General features: G+C 44.8%; 1 protein-coding gene and 1 non-coding gene across 2 annotated transcripts in view; one reads left to right on the top strand and one right to left on the bottom strand.

Annotated features, from left to right (window-relative positions):
- LOC109550088 (thymidine kinase 2, mitochondrial) overlaps window positions 1-26,634 on the bottom strand; it is an 886,444-nt gene that overhangs the window by 208,213 nt on the left and 651,597 nt on the right. Inside the window, exons 23-25 of the mRNA XM_073796974.1 lie at window positions 26,047-26,090; window positions 24,605-24,668; window positions 19,647-19,738 (exon numbers count right to left, since the gene is read on the bottom strand). The gene's annotated coding sequence lies outside the window, so the exon portion shown is untranslated. The remainder of the gene's footprint in view (window positions 1-19,646; window positions 19,739-24,604; window positions 24,669-26,046; window positions 26,091-26,634) is intronic.
- Window positions 8,359-8,431, top strand: TRNAW-CCA (transfer RNA tryptophan (anticodon CCA)). The gene has a single exon. It is a non-coding gene; the product is annotated as a tRNA-Trp (tRNA).

The raw sequence follows: 26,634 nt of genomic DNA, 5'->3' as shown, positions 1-26,634 counted from the left end.
TGTTAAAAAAAAAATGTGTGGGCCAGTAAGATTCCCACCGCTCCTCCCAGAAGTGAGGACTTTTGGAGGTCACTTCTCCCTTGCCTCCACCATACGGTCCCCACCTGCCCACACAGACTCCAGAGACACCAGTGGAAGGAGAGGGTTGGATGGGCAGGGGCAGGAGGGAGCATGCATTTTCCAAAATGAGTGGAATGCAGTTTCATGGGAGGTTTACAGGACTTCTCAGAGCCTTTAATAAGCAAATACATACTGTAAGCACATTGATGGTGAATCATCAATTGCAAGACATGGAACCACCATATGCCACTCTTATCTGAGCACGGAGCCTGTTATCCCTCTAGAGGAAGCTCTCCTAGGACCAAGGGTTATGTAGAAAACACTTTCAGAAACCCCAGGAGGGTAGAAACCATTGCCAAATCTGAACCAAATCCTGGCTCGTCTTTCATCTGTATGAACCTGGGTGCATTGAGTCTTAGTTTAATTGGATGAAATGGAAATGTTCATCGTATCTAACAGGTATCATATTATTCTTGTCTTATTTTCTATGTTTTCCAAACTTTCTATAATAAGTATTTTAATAACTACTTCTTAAACTTATGAATAACATATTTAGGATGTTAAGTACAAATTCAAAGCCTTCCCCAACCCTCTAGCTCCAGTTCTCAAAAGTAATTCAATATTTGTTTTGCATAACCTTTTAGACCTTCCATGTAAACTTTTTTTTTTTTTTTTTTTTTTTGCGGTACACGGGCCTCTCACTGTTGTGGCCTCTCCCGTTGCGGAGCACAGGCTCCAGACGCGCAGGCTCAGCGGCCATGGCTCACGGGCCCAGCCGCTCCGCGGCATGTGGGATCTTCCCAGACTGGGGCACGAACCCGCATCCCCTGCATCGGCAGGCGGACTCTCAACCACTGCGCCACCAGGGAAGCCCCCCCATGTAAACATTTTAAAATGGAAAACAAAACATGATGCTTTGCTTTCAAACCAGGGCGTCGATGATCTCTACCTCTGGTGTTTGCTCTAAAGACCATGAGGCATCTCTGCGTGCGGATGAGCCCATCACATAGCTTGACATGATGGGCACCCCATAAACACCAGTTCAAAGCAAACTCCTGCTTTTGGGTTGGACTGCCCGCTAAGGGGGCCCTGTGCCGGTTTGCTTTCAGAGTTGATGACTTCCAGAAGCCGCTGCCCTGTGCAAATTCAGGAAGCAATGGATACCTTCCTAGCTCCAGCCCTGGGAGCCTCTGAAAGCAAACAACTGTGGGAGAGATGTGGGTCCGTCCGCTCCAAGGGGCCACAAGACTCCAGAGCAGTGCCTTTGTCTGCCTGGGGCCAAACCACTCTCCTGCCAGTGATGACAAGAGAAATCTCTGGCCAGAAGCGTGGGGGTCAGAGCAGGAAGGAGAAAGAGGGATGGAAGGGGTCTCCACACCCCCACAGGCCAAAGCTCCCCCTCTCCTCTCCATCGAGTTCTCTCCCAACCCTTCACCGGCCAAGCTCGGAAAAACTCCTCATGGATTTTTACCATGGTCAAATTACTCATTTACAAAAAATGCTGCTGCAGATGGGCAAGTCCCCACGAAATCATGCCAGGGACTCTTTAGGGCAGATCCTGCTGCTTGGCATAATAAGTCCTTATTACCGTAGCACTGAGGGGTGTCCACTTGCCAGATGCCTGCTTTTAATGAACTCTGCTGTCCAAAACTGGCCAAGAGGACACAAGTCACATTTTGCCAGTCAATGGGAATTGATTACTTCTCGAAAGCCATGCCTCAGCTTGCAGGAAACACATACAAACGCATCCAATATTTGGGGGTTAGTTTGACTTCTTGGACAAAAAGGCGTTCTTGGCAGCTGGAGACAATGATGGACCAGCCTTTACAAAACCCCCAGGACGCTGGAAAGAAGCGGGGTTTCTGGAGGGAGCCTGGGCGGATGGAGGAAGCTTTGGCAGCCTCGGAGTTTGGATCATGCCCAGAACGCCGTCATCTTTTCTCTTTAAATTCCTCCACCCTTCCATCTGTTCATAAATCAGAACTCAACGACACTGACTAAGAACTGACGATCCCAGGTTTGGTAGCAGGCTCTGGGATGTCAGAGATGGCCCCTGTCCACTGAGGGGACCAGGATGTCAAGCGGTAACACACGGCTCTCCTGGCGGAACGGGGGAGGGGGCTATAGGAACTCAGAGGAGGGAGGGTCTCAGCTGGGCTGAATCTTCAAGGATGAAGGTGTGTTCTCCTGGGGAACAAGGGATGGGGAGAAACGTTCTCCTTGACCTGAAGCCTTCACAGCGGCTGTTCTTTCCACCAGGATGATTTCCAATCCCTGTCACATACACCCACCCCTTTACCAGGAAAATCTAATACATCCTTCAGTCTCAGCTTGCGAGAGCATCTGCTCAGGGCAGGCTTCCCTAAACCTCACTGACCTGGTTGGGTGCCACCCCCCCACCCCCAGGACCCACAGAGTCTTGCAATTCCCCAGGCAGAGCCCTCACCACCTGGCACCGTCGGTTCTCACTTGCTGTCTGACTTTGCGCGTGGCGCATGAGCCTGTGATCAGAGGGGCCATGCCTAGCTTGTTTCCCAAGGTACAGGCATTAGGACAGCACCTAGCACAGCACCGGGCACACAGGAGGTGCTCAATAAATGCTTATTTGACTGTGGAGTCTGTGAACAATCTTAGACCGGAGAGGTAAAGGGCTGCCCCTGGAATACAACAGGGAGATGGCTGGGGACATGGGGGTGGCATCTACTGAGGACCCACTATGCAGACGGCCCTCTCCCTGAGCCCTCAAGTCCACTGGGAGAGTGGTGGGCAAGGGCAGTGGAGTCTCTGGAGGGGGAGCCTGCAGACAGAGGGGAGCCGGGCCGGCCCAGACGGAGGGCAGAGCCAGGGGTGAGCCCTCACGTCTCGGTTCGCTGCCCCCGAAGCCCCCTCTACTCTCCAGAGTGCCAGGCCCCCGACTGGGGTGAAGAGAGCACTTCATCAACATCCCCAGGCTGAGGGGACCTCAGAGAGGGAGGAGCTGGGGGACAAGCCCGGAGGGGGAGGCTCTCCAACAGGGGCCAGGCCTGGGCCTTCAGGAAGAAGCCACCCAGGACCTAGAGATCCAGGGTGAGATGGGGCTGAGCTAGGGAGGCGCTGGGCTGTGTGTGGAGGCAGCCGAGCTCCGCAAAGGAAGAAACAGAGAGGGCAGGGGTCGGGGGGGATCAGGGATGGTAGCAGAGAGAGGAAGACCGAGACCCAAGGCAGAGAAAGACACAGCAAGAGACGAGAAAAGAGGGTTGCGCAGATGGGAAAGGAAATGAATAGAGAGGCGGAAAGCGAACAAAGAAACTCGAAAGCAAATGGAGTCATAAGGGACAAATGAACCAAAGGAAGAAACGTCAGAGAGGGGCAGACATAGATGAGGAGAGAAACAAAGGCAGGGGAAAGTGATCAGCGGTCACCAAGGCTGGTCTGAGAAAGGCAAGCAGCGCCCAGAGCTCCCGCAGCACAGGGCCCAGCCCTCCCCGGGGGCCTTGACCGCTGGGTCCCTCCGGCTCCAATCCGGGCCACGAACAGCCGCCTGTCTACTGAACTGAGAACCACTCAAGTCCTTAGACGGCAGAGCCCTCCTCGGGCCTTCGGAGTCCATGTCATGTGTGTTGGGAGGCAGGAAGAAGAAGGAGGGGTGTGGGAAGGACAGGAAGGATCCCAGGGCTCTGGGCTTCAGACAACAGCCCCCCACACCCCCCCAGATGGCTGCTGAGGCGGGGGGGCCGGGCCCCTTGTCTCCCTCTTGCCTGGCCCTGAACGTCGAGTAGCCTGATACTGGCTCTTCACATTAGGGTGGGCCCCCATCCCTGAGCCAAGGCCAGCACATGGCCTATACCACTCAGACCTTTCCATGGGGCCTGAGGAATGCAGTCCAGGGGCTCTCTGACCCCAGTCCTGGCTGGGAGACCAAGGCCAAGTTCCTTCCCTTTTCTGAGCCTCTGTTTCCTCACCTATTCAATGCAAGGCTAAGTCATCGCCCAACACATTGTGTTTAATCCTGAGAATGGCAACAATGATGTGCTTTCCCTGTGTCGTCCCTGTCCTTATAGCCCCAGCTCGTCCCTCCTGCCAGACAACCTGACCCTCCCACGGGCAGCTGGCAGAACGCCCGTGTCTGTGGTCTTCCCTAAAGAGAGCTCAGCACTGTCCCAAATACGACGGCTAGTCTTACTTATTTTTCATCTTCTAAATTGCACTTCCCCTGAGTCAGGGAAAGCCTGCCATTACGCTATTTAACCTATAGATATCTATATGGTTTTCTCCAGAGCCTGCCGAAAGAGCCCTGTTCCAATTAACCTACGATTCTTTCTTTAAGAGCAGCAGCATGAGATAACAGACACGCCAAGTTGGAAGGAGCCTTGGAGATCTTCTAATCCAACCAGAAAGTTCTGTAGCCCATGATGCCAGCCCCAGAGAGGCAAGGTCCCAACATACAAAGTCACCCGAGTCAACAGAGGCACTGGGACTTGAACTTAATTTACCCTATTCCCAAGCCAGGGCTCTTCGCTCAAAACCCTGCTGTCATGCATTTGTTTGTTGATTAATTTATTAAGCAGGGTTTGGCCTTGCAATGCACATCTATTTGTTCTGACTTCCCAGGGATCCTTCCCTTTCCTGGTGCCAGCAGTCTGTTCCTATTGAATAACTATTCCTGCTCCTGTGGTCCTGGGGGAATAGGCACCCATACTGCCCACCCCCATTCCAGAACACTAGGACAGGAGGTAGAGCGAGTCGATACTTAGGCATGTGCTATCCCATCTCCCACATGGGATCTGTGGGTGGAAATGCGACCCAGGTGTGCCAACCAGCCTTCCTTGAGATTCCTATGTGGATCGCAGTGGGGGAAAGATTCCTCCATTCCACCGCAGCCTGACCCTGCCGAATGGTAAGCTGTGAGGACGTGATTCTCCTTGAGGGTTGCCATCTTTCATCTTCCTAACCACAGGGAGAAAGCCTGCCTGCAGAAAGAAGCCAGCACACGGAGACCAACAGAGTCAAGAGATCAGGAGAGAGGCTGGGTCCTAGCAGCATCCGCAGAGCTGTGGGTCTAGGGGATCCCCCAAGGAGCCCCGTCTTCTAAAGAAGACAGCCACCCCAAATCGCAGGTGGTAAAAGACATACAAATACAAATAAACCCTACCTTTCATGCTGCTGCTCATATTATCTCATTTAACCCACGAAATAATTCCACTCGGTGACTATCATTAAGCCCATTTGATGGTGAATTGATTAAGGCTTTGAGAGGTAAGATGTCTTGCCCTGTATCCTAAGTCATATGCCCAAAACAGAAGCTCACCTCAGCTTCAAAGCCAGAATGTTTCCCAATTGTCTACACTGGCTTTTCTGTGATAGAGAGAAGCCCAGGAGGTGGTGGGACACCAAAGAAGACAACCTTTGCCCGCCCGCCCGGGGCTGGAGGGAAGAAATGAAGAGGTACCCTCATTAGGAATATGAATGGTGGATTGTGTCTTGAGGAAATTCCAAGCGGATGTGGCCTGAGAAGAGGGAGGAAGATTCCTTCAGACCGCAGGCCTACGGGTGGGACCTGACAGACGCATCCTGTTTCAGTGTTTTTGCTCCAAACCCCAAAGAGGCCCTTCCACGTCCAGAGAGTGGTCATGATAAAAACTCTGCACAAGTTTCTTTTCAAAGAGATTCCTCTCCCTCTCTCTTCCCCCCTACCCCTCACCTTCTCTTTCTCTCTGCTCAAACTCCTGCCAAAGGCACTGGCAGCTTAGAGTCTGAGTTCCTGGGTGATCTGAGGTGACAGGAGAACTCAGGCCGCCATCCGATCTGTATTCTGGACAGCCTAGCCGCAGCATTACTTACAAGGCATTCCGCAACCTTTTGCTGCCGCTTTCTTTAAAGGCTTGAGCAATTTTGATATTTTGGTTCAGTGTCACTATAGAAAAGCTTTACAATTCTAGCTCAGGAATTAGAAGATATATTTGTAATAAGAATTGCTAACCACTGTCAGCTGGCAGGCCCGTGTCCATGCATGAAAATGATGCCATTAGATTTCACAACGGTGGGCAAAATGTAAAGATCATGTATCGTATAAGAGACAGAAGTAAAAAAAACCCCACTCCACCCCTGGGGGATTTCAGGTGGTCAGGGTGGTGAGGCTCCACAGGCACATTTAGCCCCTAGATAAGGTGGAAAGCTCAGTACTACTGGTCTTTGCAAATAGTACTATTTTCCCTTCATTTTATCTAACTGCTTTCTCCTATAATGTTGAGGAATCGTGCAACTGCATGTTAATGAGGTGATGGTGAGTCTGAGAGATAGTGAGGGGGAAGGTAAAGATCTAAGGGAGACAGGAGAGGTCCCAAGCACACAGGTCCAGAGCGTGGCAGGGACACCCAGCCTGTCCCTGCACTGAAAGCTGGGCCACCCACGTGACTGCGCATGACAGTGTCGGGGCCTCAGAAGCAGGCGGGCTGGGGTTGGGCTCCTGCTCTGGCATTTCCAGGCCATGCAGCTTTCGGTGGATTGCTGATACTTTCGTTTCTGGTAGAATCCATTTCCTTCCAAAGGGAGAATGCATGACTGCACGTCTGCCATGTTCTAGACGCTGGGGAGATCCTAGTGAAGGGGAGGGGCACACATCTCTGTGCTCCTGACACCTGGCTCTAACAGGATGATGACGGGGATAACCCAAGAACACCGGCCCGTGAGGATCGTACAGACTAACGTAGCCAAAGGGTCAGGCACACGGTAGGTGCTCGATTAATGCCTATTTCTTCCACTCTTGATTCCCATTTATTTATCATGTCAATCAAGAGAGGAACTTATCCTTAGCAGCAGCTTCTAGGTAAGGAAGAGAGTGAGGATCAGAGGCTGCGAGGACGTATCAGAGACAGAAAGCTTACAGGGCACAGATTCGAGCTCAAGTCTGTCTGACTCAGAAACGCGTCGACTCTCCCTGTCATCAGCTCTCATTAAATCAAAGACAGTTGCCAGGGTCTGAGTTCCAGAAACGTGGCCTTTTCTCATCATAATTAGAAACATGGAGGTGACAACAAGAAAGGTGTTGGATGCTCCCTGACCCCACCCTGGAGAGTGCAGGAAAGGAGGAGAGAGGTGTGTAGACGGAGACTAGAGCTTGGGGAGTGAGCGGTGTGGACCAGACTGGAGCCTTCAGCAGGGACGGGAGGAGGGGCACTGGGCAGCGGCACGATGCCAGACCACTACTCGTCCCAGCCTGCTCCGTCCTCAGGCCCTGCACCTGTCACCTCAGGCTGGTCATTGATACTTGTGTCTCCTTTCGACACGGCCTCTGTATCTTACGAGTGGTCCCCTGGGCTACCTTAATTCCGATTCACCTTATAAACGATTCTCTATTTGAAAAGAAACCATTTCTGGTTTAGGATTAAGGATATGGATTTAGGGGCTCATCATAAAAAAGAAAATGAACCCATAAAATGAAAAACATAGCACTTGAAAGACCTTTTATGGTTTGCAGAGTGTTTCTCTCATAGTTTCTCACGTGATACTCTTGAAAAGATCCCTTCAAAACCTGTATGTACATATGAGGTAAAAAGAGAGACAGCCCGAAAAGTAATTTACCTCATCTCTCAGAGCTGTCTTTTGGCAGGTGTGACATTTAAGCCCAAATGTCTTGACATAAAATCCAGAAGGTGCCCACCACAAAGGATCTCTCAATCACTGAAGCGGGAGGGTGTTAAGACTGACTGGACACCAGCCAGGAGTAGTTCACCTGCAGCCACACTGAGGTCTCCCAACGAACTTGCAATGCAGTGTTTCTCAGAGTGTGGTCCTCAGGGCACCCACATGGAACCACCCCCCTCCTCCCCGGAAGCTTGTTGGAATATAAGCATCAGGGCCCATCCCAGACTTACTGACTCAGCATCTCCAGGGACAAGCCTGGGAATATGCATCTTATTTAACAAGCTTCCCGGGAACCACTACAGTAAGATAGATATTTATTGTCCCTGGTTATAGATGAGAAACATGAGGACCGTGGAGAATCAGTATCTCATCCAGCTTATGTAGTGTCAGATGGTGGATTCAGTCTCAATCTTTATGATCGCAAAGCCCAGGGTTTACCAATAGACTCATTCATTCAATGAGCATCTATGAAGCACCTACCAAGGGCCAGGCACTGTTCAATTACCCTGGCACACAAAGATACAGCCTACCCACTTCTTTGTCTTAATGGGTACCTGATGAGAGAAATAAGCTTAAAAGTTGGCGTTGGGGCAGAAAGAAGTGTTTCAGGGCTCAAAATTGTTGTGTCTGGAGCTGTTTATAGAAGCAATGATAGATATTGGGCACCCTGGGACTTCCCTGGTGGTCCAGTGGTTAGGACTCCATGCTCCCAATGCAGGGGGCCTGGGTTCGATCCCTGGTCAGGGAACTAGATCCCACATGCCACAACTAAAAAGAAAATATCCCACGTGCCACCACTGGGACCTGGCGCAGCCAGATTAATTAATTAATTAATTAATATTTTTTAGAAAAGATACTGGGTGCCCTAAGATATGTTAAGCTCTATGATCTTATTCAATCTGCCAACAATCTATGAGGAGGTATTACTATTGTTATCATCATCATCATCATCATCGTCCCCAGTTCAGAGGTGGGGACACTGAGAGCAGGAAAGCTAAGTGAATTGTCTAAGTAATTAAAGGCAGAGCCAGGCTGTCTGACTTCAGAGCGCACACTATCGGGGCCATCGCTAGAAAAGTCCTTGGTCTCCATCTGCCTCCAAATACCACGCTCACGGGCTGAGTCTCTACGGGAAGTGCACATGGCTCATTAACGGGTTCCCGTCAAAGAGACGACGTTAATACCCATAACCTAATACAGCCACGTAATAATCATTATAACGGCAATCAACATCACCAGAACACGTTAATGAATTACTGATGACTTTCCATCACCTTAAAGAAAAACACATTTGAGCAGCCAGTCCCACGAGAAGACAAGAGACACATCATGATTAGCCAGCTAATCTATGGTGAATGTGTTAATGTGCTTGAGGGAAGCATCGTGCACCGAGTGTTCAGATTTCTAGCAAGGAGGGTGTGATCAGCCGGTCACGGACTTGGCTGGCAGCTGAGAGCTCCAGGGGTGAGCACAAGACATGGATTTAGAGGACTAGCGACGTCCAATCTTCCTTCTAACCCATCCCTTCCTTCTTTACTTCTGTTCATCCTTTTTCTTTTATCAGTGAGGGTCCACTCTAAAGACAGAACCCAACCCAGTTGTTTGAACAGAGAGAACTTAGTATAAAGAACTGTTCAGTAGGAATAAAGTTGATAACTAGGTACTTGAAAGGGTAAAAAGAGAACCACAGAGCGTCACAGTTCAACCAACTGTAGGAGTAGCTACCACTTGCTAGGGCTGAGAACATAAAGAGAAGAGGTGGGTGTGAGGAAGCTCTGGGGGAGGGGTCTCACAGAGTCAGGACTCAGATCTCTGAGGAAGTGATGCCCGCTGGTGGGGGCAGGTATCTCGAGGGGTTGTGATGGGCTGATGCTGCAAATGATGAAAAAACTGCCAAGTGTGATAAGCTGCTGCTCCAGAAGGGTGAAGAAAAACCAGGAAACTGATGGGACGCCCCTAGGAAGAACCATGAGAAAGGATGAGAGCCTCTATGTTTTCTTCCCCCCGAATTACTTCCACATTAAGTGCTACCTAATTCTCTGAAAAATGAATGGATTTGGGGCATCAGAGAACATTCGAGATTCTGGGTTTCCCAACACTGCACACTGTGCCAAGACTCAAACCACAAACACGTTATTGTTTGAACCCATCTGAGCATCTGCTTTAGGCTGGTGCATCCTTTATCTCATTCAATTTGCCTAAAAGCGCCTGGCAACCAGATATTATTATTCCCACTGTAGAGCAGGCAAACTCCTACCCATGGAGGCTAAGGAGACGCTCCAAAGGCATACGGCTCATCAAACCCAGGCCTGAAAATTTGCAAACAGCACCATCCTGAGAGCTCTACCCCAGCTTCCCACATTTATCCTGCTGGTACCCATCATCTAGCTGCTATCGCGGAACTATTACTGCATGCCACGCCTTGTGTGGGGGAGATACCACAGAACACAAAGGAAAGAGGACATAGCATGGCACACACACACACACAAACCAATTCCAGGAAGAGCCTGTGACAGCTTTCAAGCCACATCCTTGTTGCGTGCACCACGACAAAATGCCCTGAAGCATCCTCCGTGGTGAGGTGGGCTGAAGAGAAGCTCTAGGGAAGAAGTCCTGTCTTGTCAAAGGCATTTGGGAAATGCTGCTAACTCATCCCCTCTTGGAGGGACACCATGCAGGGTGTCACAGCAAAGGCACTGAGAGGAAAAACTGGCCTGCAGTGAGAAAAGGTCATGAATTTGGTTCAACCAAGTGTTTTGCAAATTTATGTCATGAGTCTTGTGTGCCCACAACAGTTATCAGTATTCCATGGATGGTGTTTTGTGTCGCACACTTGGGAATGCAGCTCTGAGGAAGGGAAGGTTGCAAGAACACTGTTGTACTTGCCCGGGGCAGGCACAGGCCACAGCCGCCGAGCTCAGAGGCACGGAGGTGGGGGACTGCCCAGGATGCAAGAGATCGAGAAGGTTCAGGGAGGTACCTGCAGCTGAGGAAAGCCAACATCAGGGGTGTAATTAGGAAAGCAGGGACAAGGAGATGGGGACACATTACAGCTGGGAACGCTCACTGATTATCCCAGATAGCAGCTTTTTAACCCGATGCCCTTTGAAATGCTTACTGTGCAGTGTCTTAAAATCTCTTCTTGTGCGATGTGTATAACAAAGAATGAATATGCAGAACACATAAAAATTAATCATCCAGGGACTTCCCTGGTGGTGCAGCGGTTAATAATCCGCCTGCCAATGCAGGGGACATGGGTTCCAGCCCTGGTCCAGGGAGATCCCACATGCTGCAGAGCAACTAAACCTGTGAGTCACAACTACTGATCCTGCGCTCTAGAGCCCTTGAGCCACAACTACTGAGCCCGCATGCCTAGAACCTGTATTCCGCAACGAGAAGGCACTGCAATGAGAAGCCCGCGCACCGCAACAAAGAGTAGCCCCCGTTCGCCGCAACTAGAGAAAGCCCACACGCAGCAACGAAGACCCAACGCAGCCAAAAAAAAATTTTAAATATTTATACAATCAATAAGAAAAAGGTGACAATCCAATACAGAAGCAGGCACAAGGAAGGAAGAAGCAAATCTCAAAAGGAAAAAATAGCCAACAAACATAAGAAAATATACTCCTCTGGACAGTAATCAGTGGAATGCAAATTAAAACAATATATGTTTGTTTGTTTCCATCTGATTGGCAAAAAAAAAAGATTTGACGCTACTGAATGCTGGTAATGTACAATGCTCCAGCCACTCTGGAGGGCAACCTGGCCTTTTCTGTTAAAATTTAAAATATGCATGCCATCTCTGTCTCAACAATTATTACGGTAACTATTATACATAAATGCCCCATGAGACCTAATCTGTTCACAGCAGGACTGTTTGTGTTAGCCCCAAATCTGAAACAACGGCAGGCCCTAGACTGTGGATGGCCCAAACAGCAATGAAAATGAGTAAGCCATGCACGCACAGTATATGCGGTAAAAGGTAACAGATTGCTATGTATAAGATTAAAACGTGTTTATACACGCAAACTGATAATGATATAAAAACCTGAGAAGGAAACACCTTAATCTGATGCTCACGGTTGCCTCTGGGGATGGGGGTGACCTTGGGGTAAAAGGTCAAGGGAGACTCAAGTTTTATCTGTGGTGTTGGAAGTGTTGCAATGAGAATGTGCTTGTATGTTGCTTACACGCTTACTTTTTAAAGAAAAGCAATCTCATGTGAAGTGATACACATGAAACAGAGACAGACATCTCTTCCAGCTGACACAGAGCAAAGAGAGTAGAAACATCTGTCAATGAAGGGAATGACTTTTCTCTTTCCACTACAGCTATCGGTCTATTTAGCACTACCAGCTTCTGCATGTGGGCAGGAAACAGCTTTCCTGGATCCCCTACTGTATCCTGGGCTCAGTAACAAGCACTTTGCAAGCTCATATATTTACCACCAAAACCTATGGGGTCAACATCGTTAGGCTCCAGAGATGAGGAAGTATCCCAGAGCTCGCTTTTGACAGAGACTGGACCGAAATTCACATGTGCCTGAACACACACAACAAGGCGAGACGGGTAATGGTATGTGTCAACCTGTCAGGGCTAAGGGACTCCCAGGTAGCTGGTAAAACATTATTTCTGGGTGCGTCTGTGAGGGTGTTTCCAAAAGAGATTAACATTCGAACCTGAAGATTATCTTCACAGATGTGGGTGAGCGTCATCTAATCCACTGAGAGCCTGAATAGAACGAAGAGTAGGAAGAAGGGAGAATGTGCTCTCTTTGGTGAGCTGGGACCTCCACCTTCTCCTGCCCTTGCACATCGGCACTCCTGGTTCTCAGGCCTTTGGACTCAAATTGAATTCTACTACCAGCTTCCCTGTTCGTCCAGCTTGCAGACGGCAGACCATGGAACTTCTCAGCCTCCATAATCAAACAGGCCAATTCCTAAAATAAATCTCTTCTTACATATCTATATCCATATCTATATCTGTCTATATCCTATCAGTTCTGTTTCTTGAACCTAATACACAGAGTCTTTCCAAAAACCACAACCCTCATATTATTGGGCTATAAGTACATGTGCTCATGTATGTTTATCTACAGTCTATATATCGTCTATCTCTATAAATAGTTGGGTTTATATCAGTGCTTCTCAATTAGGGATGATTTTGGCCCCACCCCCACCCCAGGGGACATTTAGCAATGCCTGGGGACAGTCCTGATCATCACAGCTGAGGGGAAAGGGTTGCTACTGGCATCTAGTGGGTAGAGGCTGAGGATACCGCAAAACAGGCTCCAATGCACAAAGACTCCGCCAGCCCAAAACATTCAAAGTGCAGAGGCTGAGAAACCTCGGTTTCTACCTATGAGAATGGTTTGAAAGCTCACAGCCTCAGGAAGGCCTGGCAAGGTCAGCATGAAATGCCCAACTTACATCTCTAAACCCAGATGTGGCTACTTCCCACAGCCAGATGATCCCTGGCAATGAAAAATCATTGCTCACCGCCCTTTGGACAAAAGCTAGTCAAGTTCTCCGCGGCTTTTTGAGAAACCAAATGGGAGGGCAGCAGGGTCCAACCCAGTCAAAGATAATGCAACTGAACCTGAGTTAAAAGCTTAAGGAATAGGTGAGAATAGTCTCTTTGATTTTTCTCGCCCAGAGAAAAATCTTACAGAAGAACTAACCCACTAGATAGACCAGGAAAGTGCAAAGAATATTAATCAGTAAACAGAAATACCCCACATTGTGTCTGGACTCTATTCTTTCATATCAGAGAGCATTGTCACTTAAGATGTGTTTGGATAAATAGTCTTTCTGAGTACTTATCAACTCCCCTTTCAGTATGAATTCTTCCCATTTTCTGTCTTCTTAAGTCTATTTCCAATAGTGAAAAGGTGCCAGTGATAATTAAAACCTAATTCTATCCCTGCATTCATTAAAACAAACAAACAGACAGAATACGATCTCTTGTAAAGCCCTCAGAAATTACCAAGTCTCCACGTCTCCCCAGAATAACAGTGATTTCAAAAGGATAAAGTTTGCAGAAGAAATACCCAGAAACGCAGTGAAATTAATTGCTGTTTTTCAAGAAGCAGCTCTAAAATGCAGTAATTAATTGACCTCCTATGAGAGACAGTTTCTCCATAGTTAATAACCACTCTTCCCAGACATGAGAAAGACAGATTACTTTCATTTGAAAAGAGTTTCTACTAAAATCGAATGATGGAAGACATCACCGCACTTTCTGGTACGTGCACCATAACCAGACGGGGTTTCATGAGTTGCTGTTACTCTTTTAGTCCGGTGAGGGGAACATGCTATCAGTGGTCCTGCAGAACGTGCTTCCGTGCTTTCCTGAGTCTGAGACATCTGTACGCCCATGGATTGGTGTGTTATCTGGAGAGAGCTTTGTTAGGAATGGCTGTCCTGTCCCACGCGAGGCAGCACGGTGTCGGACTCATCTGTCTAATGAGCAGTGCAGGAGAGGGCACTCAGCTCCCACTCCTTCCCTCCCACACTGATGCTCCTGCGATGGACGCATGCCACGATGCAGGGAGACAGCAGTTGGGTCAAAGTTGTAGGGCTTCTCCTGACTTCCACGCACCCCCTCCAAGTCCACTCCTCTCTCCTGCCCTTGTCCTCGAGGGCTCACCTGTTAGGACTGCATCAGGGGATTCACTTACCTTCTGGCATGTCTTCGGATGTGGCCAGTGGGGCGCCCTCACAAAAAGACTCAGGAGCAGGAGAGTAAGATTGGGGCACTTCTGCCTTAGACACCCTCCCTGCAGAGCTTCCTCAAGCTGGCCACGTCCTGCTCCTGGCATAGCACCCCTCTCCCCTCTCCTCCAAGGGTGCAACTTGAGTGTGCCGTCCATTTCCTGCTCGGCCCAGACTGCTATGCTCATGGCTCTCTCAACCTGATCTTCCCGAGGGCATTCGCTTTGTCTTAGCCTTCTGGTGCCTTGCAAGCAATTGCACTTCATGAGTCTTTCTTTCCACACCCAAACTGCACTCAGGACCGAGACACTGTATAAAGTCTGCCCCAGCCCCCAGGACTCAGAAGGAGAACCGGAAACTGGAAGAAAGTGAAGCTAGAACGTAGCCACTATTGCTAATTTGAGGGGTGACGGTATGGAGAAGACCAAAGTGGATATGAAGCAGACTGAGAAAAACGTGCATAAAGAGTGAGAGTTATTTGTTGAAGGATCTCCATGTCTTTCTCCAGAATGGGGAGTTGAACTCATAGTTTTCCAAAATCCCTCCTCATTTAAAGTCCTAACTCCATGTGCCATACTCCTTGAGTCAGGATTCATGGCTCGGGAGTTAGGTTGCCTTTCCATTCCTCACAGTCTCCAGAGAGAAAAACTAACTAGTTCTGTTTGTTTGTCTGTCTGTTTTGTTTTATTTTCTCTTTAGTCTTTGGCTTGCGCATGACAGTAAAAGTTCCTTCTCTCTTACTTAGGGGGGATGCTGACTCATGGGGGACGCTTATATCCAAACTCCTCTCTCTCGAGAAAAGTGCCCCTCATATTGTGGCTCACCTCTCTTCTTTTTCTCCTCTTCCGCCTCCTCTTTTTCCTCCTCCTTCTCCTTCTTCTTTATTTTGCAAATAAAGTCAATGATACCAGCGCAATGATAGCACCTAGTAAACCACTAAACAAAAGAGCTAAAATACATGGTTCCCAGAACAACTTCGGCCCTTCCTGCTACCTAGTAGTTCAGGCTGTTTTATTTAAAATTTAGAATCCCCATTTATCTCAATGGGAACTACCAAAAATGCCCACAGAGGGATCTTCTAGTTCTTGGGTTGTCGGAGAGCAGGTGATTAATTGATTGTCCCACAAGCAGATTCCCAGCCCACCCCATGCAGCTTTAGAGAGCAAGATGGCGGAAACATAAGTTGGGGAGTCCTCCATGTAAAAAGAGTCAACTCTACTCAATGCTCTGTGGTGACCTAAGTGGGAAGGGAATCTAAAAGAGAGTGGATAAGTGGATCTATGTATATGTTTAACTGATTCGCTTTGCTGTACAGTAGAAACTAACACAGCATTGTAAAGCAACTATATTCCAATAATAATTAATAAAAATATAAAATAAAATGAGTCAAGCAACCTGGCTGGAGGGAATGGTCCCAACGCAGTAACCGACACTTCCTACGCAGAGGCTATCCTACTTCTCCTTCCACTGGGACCACATAAACTGAATTTCAAGGCTGAAGAGAGGCATGGTCCCTCAGCAGCTCTGAAGCTGCATTCAGCTCTAGGAAAGGAAGCTTGGAAGAAAGTACAAGCCCAGGCTTTCCCTGAATTCGAGAATAGTTGGGGCTGGGAATGGAGGGCTCATCCCAGCTCCCAGGAATCTTAAAGAAAGGTTCTCTGTTAATCCTCATCTCTAATCCTTCCAACTGTTCCTACAGTTGAGATAACAGTTCCTAGGTCTGTTAAAACAACAGACACCGCCTCTTTGTGAACTATTCAAGAAGAAACCCAATGGCCTTATTCTACAGATACCTCCAAGGCGGTTGTACAAACGTGTGCTTCAATCAATACTCATTAAGATGATTTTATATACAAAACACCTAAATAACTAAATCAATATGCTATGTGGAATGAAAGTGAATAAGGACAGAAGAACCAGGGGAAAAAAACCCACTGAGGAGTTAAAATAATGATCATAATGCTCTGAACTGACTCTCAAAGAAGAATTCTTCATGGCCTCAGGCAGCACCATTTTAAAACTTTGTCTATTCGCAATTATTTTTTCACATACTTCTAATAAAATTGGTTAGTTGCTTTTCTACCACATAGTTGATTAGAAGACGTATACACCTAAAGGGGAAAGCTTGGAGGGGATGGAAGACAGGCAGATCTCACTCAGAATGAAATTATGGGCATTGGGGGTCTAGTGAGAGGGTGATGAAGAAGAGAAATGTTGAGCGACTCAAGAACTGTGCAGCAGGCTGGGGTACTTTTGCGTAGAAGCAGAAGTCTACATAGTCTACGTAGGTCCAGTAGCTTCTAAAAGAATCAGTGGATTAGAGCAGAGTGAAAAATTGGAAATTAAAAGGAGGATCCTAAATTACCAAAAAGTAAAATTAAAATATGTTCCAAATCTCCTAGTGGGAACATATGGCAGATTGCAACGTGTCTTCTCTTATTTTCAGTCCACATCATTGATTCCAGGGATGTCATTGATTCCACTGGGATGTCAGTTGTTTTCTGTTGCCTCCAGTGCAAATTTAAAATTCCACCATGACGCTTTGAGATTTCTTATGCTCTGTTCTTCTCCCAAGGGACTCTCTTTGCCCCTCTGCATTCATCTTAATCTCTTGCCTCTCATGTACCACCTTGATTCTATTTCACAGAGGCTGTTACTAGGACTTGCCTTGGACTTCTTACATTTTAAACTTATCTTAGAAAATATAACTTTTAGAGATACACTTTTTCTTTGAGTCTCCAGAGCAAAGCTTCCTTTCTCTTAAGCAAAGCCCCTCAGGTTAGTGATTTTTAAAAATTATTTGTTTATTTGGCTCATCCCAAATTGGGAGGAATAAAACTAAACCTATGCTTTTTAGGAGCCAGAGTCAATAGCGTCATAGTCACCACCCAGGTTCCCTGGAATACTGGCCACAGCCATTCATTCACTGGGGTCAGGTTTAGTGTTGTCCTGCTCCAACAAGTGGGTTCCCCGCCATTAGTTATGCTACTTTTTCTCAGGCAAATAAATAATCCAGAATGAAACATTTCTCCTGCCACCACTTTTATTTCTGCATCTCCCTGGGTTATTATTTCCATGTCTTTAAAAGCAAGTAGTAGTACAGAAGTTAATGGAAGCCCGAGCATTGAGCAGGCTTCTAGAACTTCCACGTTTATAATAAATTTTCCACAATGTTTGTGGATGGTCACCTACCATTCTCATCAGTGAAACTACTGGGACTTCAAGTGAAGGTTAGACAGCGAGGGTGAGTCTCAAAGCTCTGTATTTGTGTGTGTGTGTGTGTGCATGTGAGAGAGAGCACGTGCATATGTGCGTGCAATGAAATACTTATGTGAGAGAGAGAACTTGATAGGTTCAGACTTTTCTCTAGCTTATTTGAACTGTAGGGCCTGCTTGGTTTTGAGATTGTGCTTAGAATTCTATTAAATCGATTACATAAACTCAGAGCATATGGTTCCACAGTCCTCTGTTAAATTTATGTTGTTTTGCTAATTTGTCTTTTTGCATCGTCAAAGGTATTTTAGTAGAAAGGAATATCAAATCTATATAGTCTGTGGCATTGCTTAGCAATACATATTCATATTTTGTCTATGCTGTGGAAGAATTTATAAGTCACAGAGATTATCTGATCTTCAATAGTTTGAGAGAACCCATCAGTGAAATTGCTTGCCACATTAAAGCAGTACGCTTTCATTTTCTTCTGTGGTTACTCGTCTATGCAATTAATTAGCGGGACTTTTTTTTTTTTCCTGGAGCCAATTTCAGTTATTTCTATGTCTTTCCTAAATAATTGATTTTATCAATAATTTTATCATTGTGTTTACCTCAAGTTGTGCACTATAATTGGATTCTCTTATTTTTAAACGTTCTCTGTATTTGCAATTATCCAGTATCTCTTTAATTTTCCTTAAGGGTGAATGGTGATTCCTTTTTTTTTTTCTTTAATAAGATTATCGGAAGTTGATCTAGTTGATCTATTTTATTTACTCTTGATATTCTATGACACAGGGGGCATGGGTGGGGGGAGAAGGGTTGGACACCATTTCCTGCAATGATCTATTTCTTCTATTTATAATTATTTTCTATTTCAATTTCTTTTTCTTCCTATTTTCATCATTTGCATTTACCTAGTCTCCCTAGGTTAGTTTTGGGTTCTCAGTCTAACATTTTAAAGAGACTGTTAGCTTACTTTTCTTACTTCCTATGAAATAAGGAATTGATTTACTATATGAATTTGCCTTGGAGTAAAGCTTTAGCAGTATAACATGTGTTTAAGATGGTATATTCTTACCTTTATTTTCTTTCTAAGTAATTAGCAATTGACTTCCTATTATTCATCAACCCAAAATTGTTTAGAGAGAAATTTTACTGTTTGTTATTATTTGTTTCTTTTTATTTTTGATTTGTATTTATCCAGCGTTACATTTGGAGAGTTGATCTTACAAAACATCTGCTTTAAGGAATTTACTGTGCTTACTGTTGTGGCTCGGAATAAGATATAATTTTATAAATCTTCTGGTGAAACATTTTAATATATGAACAGTCTTATTACTTTAATTTGTCTATGTACTTAGTTATTTTAGTCTGTTTTATCTGCCTCGAATAAGAGAGGTGTGTTACTGTCTCCCTAAAGCAACATGTTTCCTTAGATTTCCCATTTTATTTCTAACGTTTTTAGTTTTATGTATCTTGACGCTATGTCATTTGGCAAATGAATTTTCATGGCTATTTTATCTTTACCATGGATTGTAAAATGACACTCTTTGTCTCCTTTAATATTATTTGGCCTGGAATAAAGTTTGTTGGAAACTAAGGTTGTCAGTGCTGCTTTCTCTGTTTTTGCATTTCCTCAGTAGTATATTTTGCAACCAATATTTTTCAACTTCTTTGGCTTTTGGTTTAATGTAGCCTTGAATGGGATTTTACTGTTGAACATAATAGGAGAAATGTGGTCTTCTCAATTGTTGGAAAATATTGTTAATCATACGGAATCTTTTACAATGATCTAAAAATGCTGACAGACACCTTTCATCGGCAGCCCGCACACCCCTCTCCGTGTGGTTTCCTCTGGGAAGCAAAGCTGTGAACTGTCAGCCCTTCATTTCACTCCTGGCTACTGGGTGGAATGTCTTGGTTAAGCAAGCATGCCTCTAGGCTACAGAGTCAGCTCTATGAGAACACAGGTAAAATGAGAGGTAAATAAGACGTTACTACTAGGTAAAATCTCAGAGCTTACAATAATACTATTACCTGTTGGGGACCTCGCTACGTATTTTTCTTCCCTCTGCCATCTTCTCCCGGACTCTCAACGGGGACAGTGGAGCCATAACAGCATTGTGTTGCTATGGGGATAAAATATGAGAAACTCATGTTACAGATTTTAGATAGCATCTTCCGTCCAAGACAGGTTAAGACAAGGGCTTTGCCCGTCTACAAGGCCATGGGAGATATCAAGAGTCAAGTCACTATATGACTCCTACATGGCAAGTTACTATTATGTCCCAGTTACTATCTACCAAGAGATCTGCTCCAAGCACTTTGTATGTACTTAAAAGGACTGTGCCTCAGTTTTCTTATCTGTAAAACGAGGATTAAATGAGGTAATGAGATGCACATGAAGAGTTTGCTCCCTTGGCCATCTTGTTTTATATCAACTTTCATACTGTTACCATTACCTCTCTTAACTTTATTTTATTTATTTATGGCTACATTTTGCTTATTTTTCCCCAGTACTTTGGAAAGAACTCATCCTTTTAAAATTTTTGCTTTGGTTGACTTTTATAGATTTGGATCATAATTTTCTCTGACCCGTAAGATTTAATATCAACCCTCACCCTCTTGTACGATGAGCAATTGAAACTGTTTTATTTTTCATGTCCCCTTTATAAATTCATTTCCCATTATATTAGTACTGTATAACTGAGAATTATACTTTTCAGAATTATACTGGTATTTACATTCAAGTTGAAAGGCTATTTCCAGCTTTTGACTTTATATTGTTTTCTTTTCTCACAGTCGCACTTAATGCCATGGTTTTCCCATTCTTGAGTCACAAGTTTCAAGTCAGTTTCTCTGTTGTGTACAGATTGTATTCAAGCTCTTTTTCCCTCAAATAAGATTTTATTGGTAACATATTTTGGAAGGTTTTCAATTTCAATATGCTTTTTGTTTTGTTTTGTGTTAGTGTAGGTTTTTTTTGAAGTTTTGGGTTTTGTTTTTGTTTTTTGTCGTTGTTTTTGCCTTCACCCATAAATGGTCATTTAGTTGGTTAGAACACTCTTGGGTCACACGCTTTTCTCTGAAAACACTGTACAAGTTGTTCCATTTTCTGGCATTTACTCTGCCCTTCTAGGTATAGATCTTTTTTTCATTATCTCTTTTTACAGTACAGTGGCGATATTTGATCTCCATATTTAGATCCTTTCGGCTTCAGAAAATTGTATCTAATTATACCCTTGATGATTGTTTTCTTTCAATTGCTCGCTTTTAATCTTTAGAAATATCTAAAACGCATGTGTGTTATATCCATTCTCTGTCTCTTCATCCTTTTCTCATCTTTTGCTCTGTATTCCTCTGACATGTATTGGCTGTTCAATAAACAGTCTTGAAGGAAAGAAAACGAAGGAGGGGAGGGAGGGAGGGAGGGAGAGTGGGAAGGAAGGATCCAGTTTGGAGACATGTTTTCAAGTTTATCCTACTCAGCTTGGATTTGACTTTCTCATCATTTCTGTCTTCACTGTGGGTAGTTACTGGTTCACCTCCCTACAGCTGAGTGTTAGCTTCCTTGGAACTTATATCACTCACTCCATTGTTCTCATATCAGTCTGTATTGTAGTTGTTTCCAAAAAGGCTTCCAAATAGTGTTTCGGGGTCCCACCTTCCTGTATTTCACCAAACATTCCATATGTTTCGCTCCACACCCAACTTGTATACATAGCAGCTTATTTTCAAGGTGATGTTATTTCTTTCTTTGTTCTGCACTATTTCCCAACCACCCCCTTTGACTTATATTTTTTTATAAAAGTTTTTGAGTGATGCCACATGGAATTGCTAGTCTGTAACAGGTGTTCTTCCATTCAGGTATGGAGGGACCAAGGTGAGATCATCCCCTAGTCCATCTGTTTGGTTCTCTGACACTCGAAACCAATGACTCAATAAAACATAGGAATCACCTGTATTGTATGCATTGCTGCCAGGGCTTTCCTGTCTTTGCCCCGGTACAGCCCTTTCCCTGTAGGGGTGATGGCCCCTCAGATATAAGGGAACTCTGTCTGTCCTCACTGATTGCTTTCATTTATTTATTATTTATTATGTCTGTAAGTAGATATCGGTGGGACTAAACAAGACGTAGGAGAGTCAACTGTCCCTGTCAAGAACAAGCCCTTTAAATAAATGACTAAAACTACTTTCACGATTGGTATAAATCCTGGGTCTCTGAGCCAGGTAGAGACAGCGTGACACTGTGAGTGCGTGTGTGCGTATGTGTGTCTATGTGTCTGTGTGTATTGGATGAAATGGAAAATAAATTTTACCCTACATACTTCCAAGCATGCAACATATAGCACTGTACTATATTACTGTAAATAAACAGTAATATATTACTGTAAAATATAGTACTGTAATCTCTTGTTTTTCTTTTTCTCCACTTTTAATTTAGCATCTGTTAATCCCAGAATATATTTATTCTGATAAAAAATTAACCTGGACTGTTAGCTCCCTGAGGACAGGGACTATGTACTTGGTTCATCAGTGAATCTGATGGCCAAGTCCATATAAGATGTTGACTGAATCAACAAGTGATTAAATAAAGGTTGGGATGAACCAGATCCACATATTTTTTAATATCATGGACAAAAATCTCCATTTCTTTCTACTTATTCTATTTATTTTAGTTTACAAATATGTTGCTCAAATTTTTAAATGAGAAAGTTAATCCTACCAGCATCTGGCATATGGTAATGATTTTAATGGAAATTTTTGGTTATTCCTCTTTATAAATTGCAATATTTCCATTTCGCATGTGTGATGATAAAAGTGTTAAAATTCACAGAATTATCTCACATGATATCAAGAAGTTTGGTATGCACATTAAAAAAGTAGCAAGACTGGGACTTCGCTGGCGGTCCAGTGGTTAAGACTCCGTGCTTCCAACGCAGGGGGCGTGGGTTTGATCCCTGGTCAGGGGAAATAGGATCCCACATGCCATGTGGTGCGGCCAAAAAAACAAAAAGTAGCAAGACTATTACGGTTTAAAAAAAAAAAAAAACTTTTTCTTTTTCATCAGAGTCATTAAAGGACATTTGGAAAACAAGAGAAGAAAATATTCCCATGATCCCAAGACTGAAGTGGTGTCACTAGTAACATCTCAATATGTTTCCTTCATATCGAGGCGTGGTTCAATGAGGCGCCTCATGCCTGTGGGTGTGAAGTGTCCCACCAGCCTAAGTCTAGTGGGAGGGTCGAATGGTGGTATTTAGGAAGAGGCATGGAATCTGCAGCCCTGCAGCTGAGACGTTCCCTTTATCATTCTTTCCCATTTTGAAAAATAATTGCTGCTAGCAAAAACCCTCCACCGCTCTACATCCCACGGCAATCAAAGGGAAATCAGATGAGGGGGCAGAAATGAGAGGAAGCTGCATGGGACAAATGGGAGATGTGGTTGCACGTGGCAGGGCACAGAGGAAAGCAGAATGCCCTTCAAACAGGGTTTTGTAACAACTTTGTTATTCACATTCTACCAATTTAACAGTTTCTAGTAACAGAAACTTGACAATTCTGCAGCTCACAATTACGGGCCTGATCCATGGAAATGTTACCTTAGGGCAAAACTATTATGTGTCCAGAGGGTGTGAGGAGAGAACTTGGCTGGCAATAATGAGCCATCTGAGCAAAAAGATAATTCTCCTAGTAAATACGGGCTAGACCTCTTACTGTGTGTTACTAATAAGAAGTTGCAGCTTTTTATTAAGGCGCTGCTTTGCAATATTCAAAGGTTATCTGAATCGTGGGCATGCCAGCCATCTAGAAATCTCTATAAAGCTTTCACTTCAGATTGGGCTCAACCACGCTAACCCATCTGTTGAGGGCCATTGTTAAATCCTAAATTAGATCCCACCCTTCACCCTCAGCTTCCATACAACCTGGCCTATTAATTATAGAAATCCAAGTCAGGCCCAAACCTATGGGATACAGGTGTAAGATTCTGACACCCAGTGTAGACAGAGCAGATTCAACACCTGTCACTCGCTTCACAGAAAAGGGCTCTTTCCAAGGCCTTCCTGTGTGAGTGTGTGCCGAGTTCTCCGTATTTTTAGACGTAATTAGTGGTGTTTACTTTTCGTGGTTAAACCTTTCAGTATGTATTATATGGCATTTTGCTTCTTTCTGTTCACTTAACACATGATCAAATAGCTCCATTTATTAAATGGGCTTCAAAGCCATCGTTTTAATTACTGCAAGATTCCCCATGCAATGTACACACCATCATCTCTTTCCTCCACCTTTGGAGATCTAGACTGAAGAAGCTGCTTTGTATAATCCCCATGTGAAATACTCTCTGGAAAGGTTTAATGATTCATGCAAAGGGTTTAGACTTTTTGATATTGCATGAAGACAGATATCATCCATTGAAAAAAAGAAATGTACAGATCAGAATTCTGTTTTATGTTGCTATTTTTTTTTTAGCACAACCAACCAACTCTCTATTCTTCTGTTTACATAAAATAGCTACTTATAGAGTATAGCGATTACATAAGCAGCTACCTCATATAAAGATGCCAGGGGATCGGGTACCACGTCAGAAAGGGGTCTTAAGTCATAAAAGGGATGGCCCCAGCCACACACACTTCTCCTGTGGTTAGTTATTGTGTATTTTAATTCCTGACTCACATCAAGATGTTTTCTGAGAGGACCCAGTCCTGGAAGCTGGATGGAAGAATTGAAGATATTTGGGGATGAAGAGGGAGGCTCTAACCAGAGACTGTTAGGCCTCCTCTTTTCAAAACAACAAGAAATGATGACTCTCCTCCATCATATATAATTTAGCTCTGAGGTTTGGAAATTTCTGAGTAAAATGAATAAAAAATAAGATGTGCAGTCATGTGAAATACCTTTGGTTAAGCTGCCCTGAGAATGACTAAATTCAAGACTCAAGTGTGGGGGGGGGGAAGGGTGAGGGTAGACACATGCATTTAATACGCAGTACGTACCTAATACGCAGTTCTCCCCTACTCCAGACAAGGGAGGGTGGGTCAGCAGGGGGCGGCATCTTCCCTGAGGGGGAAGAGTATTTTATTACAGACACTGTTTAAAAGGGCAATTATGTTATTACTTTAAAATTTTCTATCCACAACACACCCCCCTACTACCTGCACTCAGGGCAGACCACTCCCATCTACCCAACCTTGGCGTGCCACCAGCTTTCAAATACAGTCCCTTATTATCCTTACGAAACAAAATCAGCTGGATTAGTTACTAACCCCATTTCAAGGAGAGGAAGCTGAGAGTCTGAATTTAAACAACTTGCCCTTGGTCATACAGCTAATAAGAGGTCCAGTCAGGATTTGAACTCAGAACATGCTGACTCAAAAGCCTACCTCCTCTAAAATATGCTGACTGCACAGGGCTGATGGCTAGAGCTTTCATTCAGAGATAAAGAAGAAGCAAGAAGCGTGAGAGGGGAGAGAAAGAGAGAGCGCTACAGAGTGACTGCTTTTATAGTTTTTGGCCTAAGATCTTTCCCTTCTTACCTCATCATATTGTTTTCTTCTGGTTACCATCTATTGTGGGCTGAACTGCGTCCCTCCGAAATTCATATATTGCGGTCCTAACCTCAAGTATCTCAGGATGTGACTATATTCGGACACAGGGTCTTTAAAGAGGTCATTAAATTAAAATGAGGTCATTATGGTGGGCCCATTCCAGTATGACGGGTGTCCTTGTAAAAAGAGGAAATTTTGACACGGACAAGTCACTAACACAGAGGGAAGCCCATGTGACACAGGCCATATCTACAAGCCAAGGAGTGAGGTCTCAGAAGAAACTGACCCTGCCGACACCATGATCTTGCACTTCCGGCCTCCAGAACCTTGAGAAAATAAATGTCTGTTGTTTAAGCCACCCAGTCTGCAGTATTTTGTTATGGTAGCCCGAGCAGACTAATATACCATCATCAGACTTACATGGAGGCTGCACTTTGGGGGCCGGGGGTGGGTGGTGGGGCAGTGTGCCCCATGCTGAGACCCCACAAAGCCACTCTCTCAGTGTGACCCATTAGCTGGGTTCATTTAGCTCCACAGGAACTGGTTTACAGGATCAAGCCAGGACACACATATGTGTACCCAAGGGAGCGATGGGGTTGGCTTCCAATTGACATTCCTATAAGGGTGCTACCCCACCTTTCCCTTTTGTCAAACAGATATTTCCCAGAAAGCTGTATTAAATGTGCACTGGCAGAGATGACCCCCATTTGGTAGCTACTGAATCAGGGCCTTAACCAAACACGAAATGACAGAACGGTTTCCAGAGGAGGATTACTTGAGCCAACTCAAGGCAAACACAACGCATTCTGGCATTGCTTTTGACAGACGGAAATAAAACAAACATTAGCAAATGGATTGTAGCTAACAATATGCAAAATTAAAGAAGGTACCTTTTTAACTTTGCCTGGGAACCCACTGGCTTTTCTTAAAAAATCTGCAGAAAGAAAAAGACAGAATTGTTAATCTCATTACACAACCAGTTAGCACATGCAAACAAGGGGAATTATAAGCCTTTGCATTCAGGGGAGGAAACGGATATCTGACACATGTATTTATTAAGGAGACTGGACTGGAAAATAGTACTGCTGTATTAATCAGAAATGGTGTAGAAAATACTTAAATAATACAACAGAATGTGCACAGACAGCATAAGCTGCTTACAAACGGAAGCCTCAGGTCTAAGTATTTTTATTTGAAGATTAAATTTTCAATTAATTTTTTTCAGCTTGTAGCCATCTCTTCCAAGCATCACTGTTAATTGCTATAAAACAACGTCTCTCTCTGTTTGAATTCTGGACATGGAGGCCAGAAGCTGTCAGCCATCTAGTGGGCCTCGGAGTATCAGGGCGGAAATCAAAACCACTGGGTAGAGGCTGAACCAGTGTATCAGGGTCGAGAAGCCGACTGATCAGTTAAAAACCCCTTTCTTCATTTGCTCAGTTTTTCAAAAGTTACATTTATAAGCTCTAGCGTGTCAC

This window comes from Tursiops truncatus, chromosome 19 (assembly GCF_011762595.2).
Source record: "Tursiops truncatus isolate mTurTru1 chromosome 19, mTurTru1.mat.Y, whole genome shotgun sequence".
NCBI classification, from domain to species: domain Eukaryota; kingdom Metazoa; phylum Chordata; class Mammalia; order Artiodactyla; family Delphinidae; genus Tursiops; species Tursiops truncatus.
The sequence above is the reverse complement of the archived record's forward strand: the minus strand, read 5'-3'. Positions and strand labels throughout refer to the sequence as shown.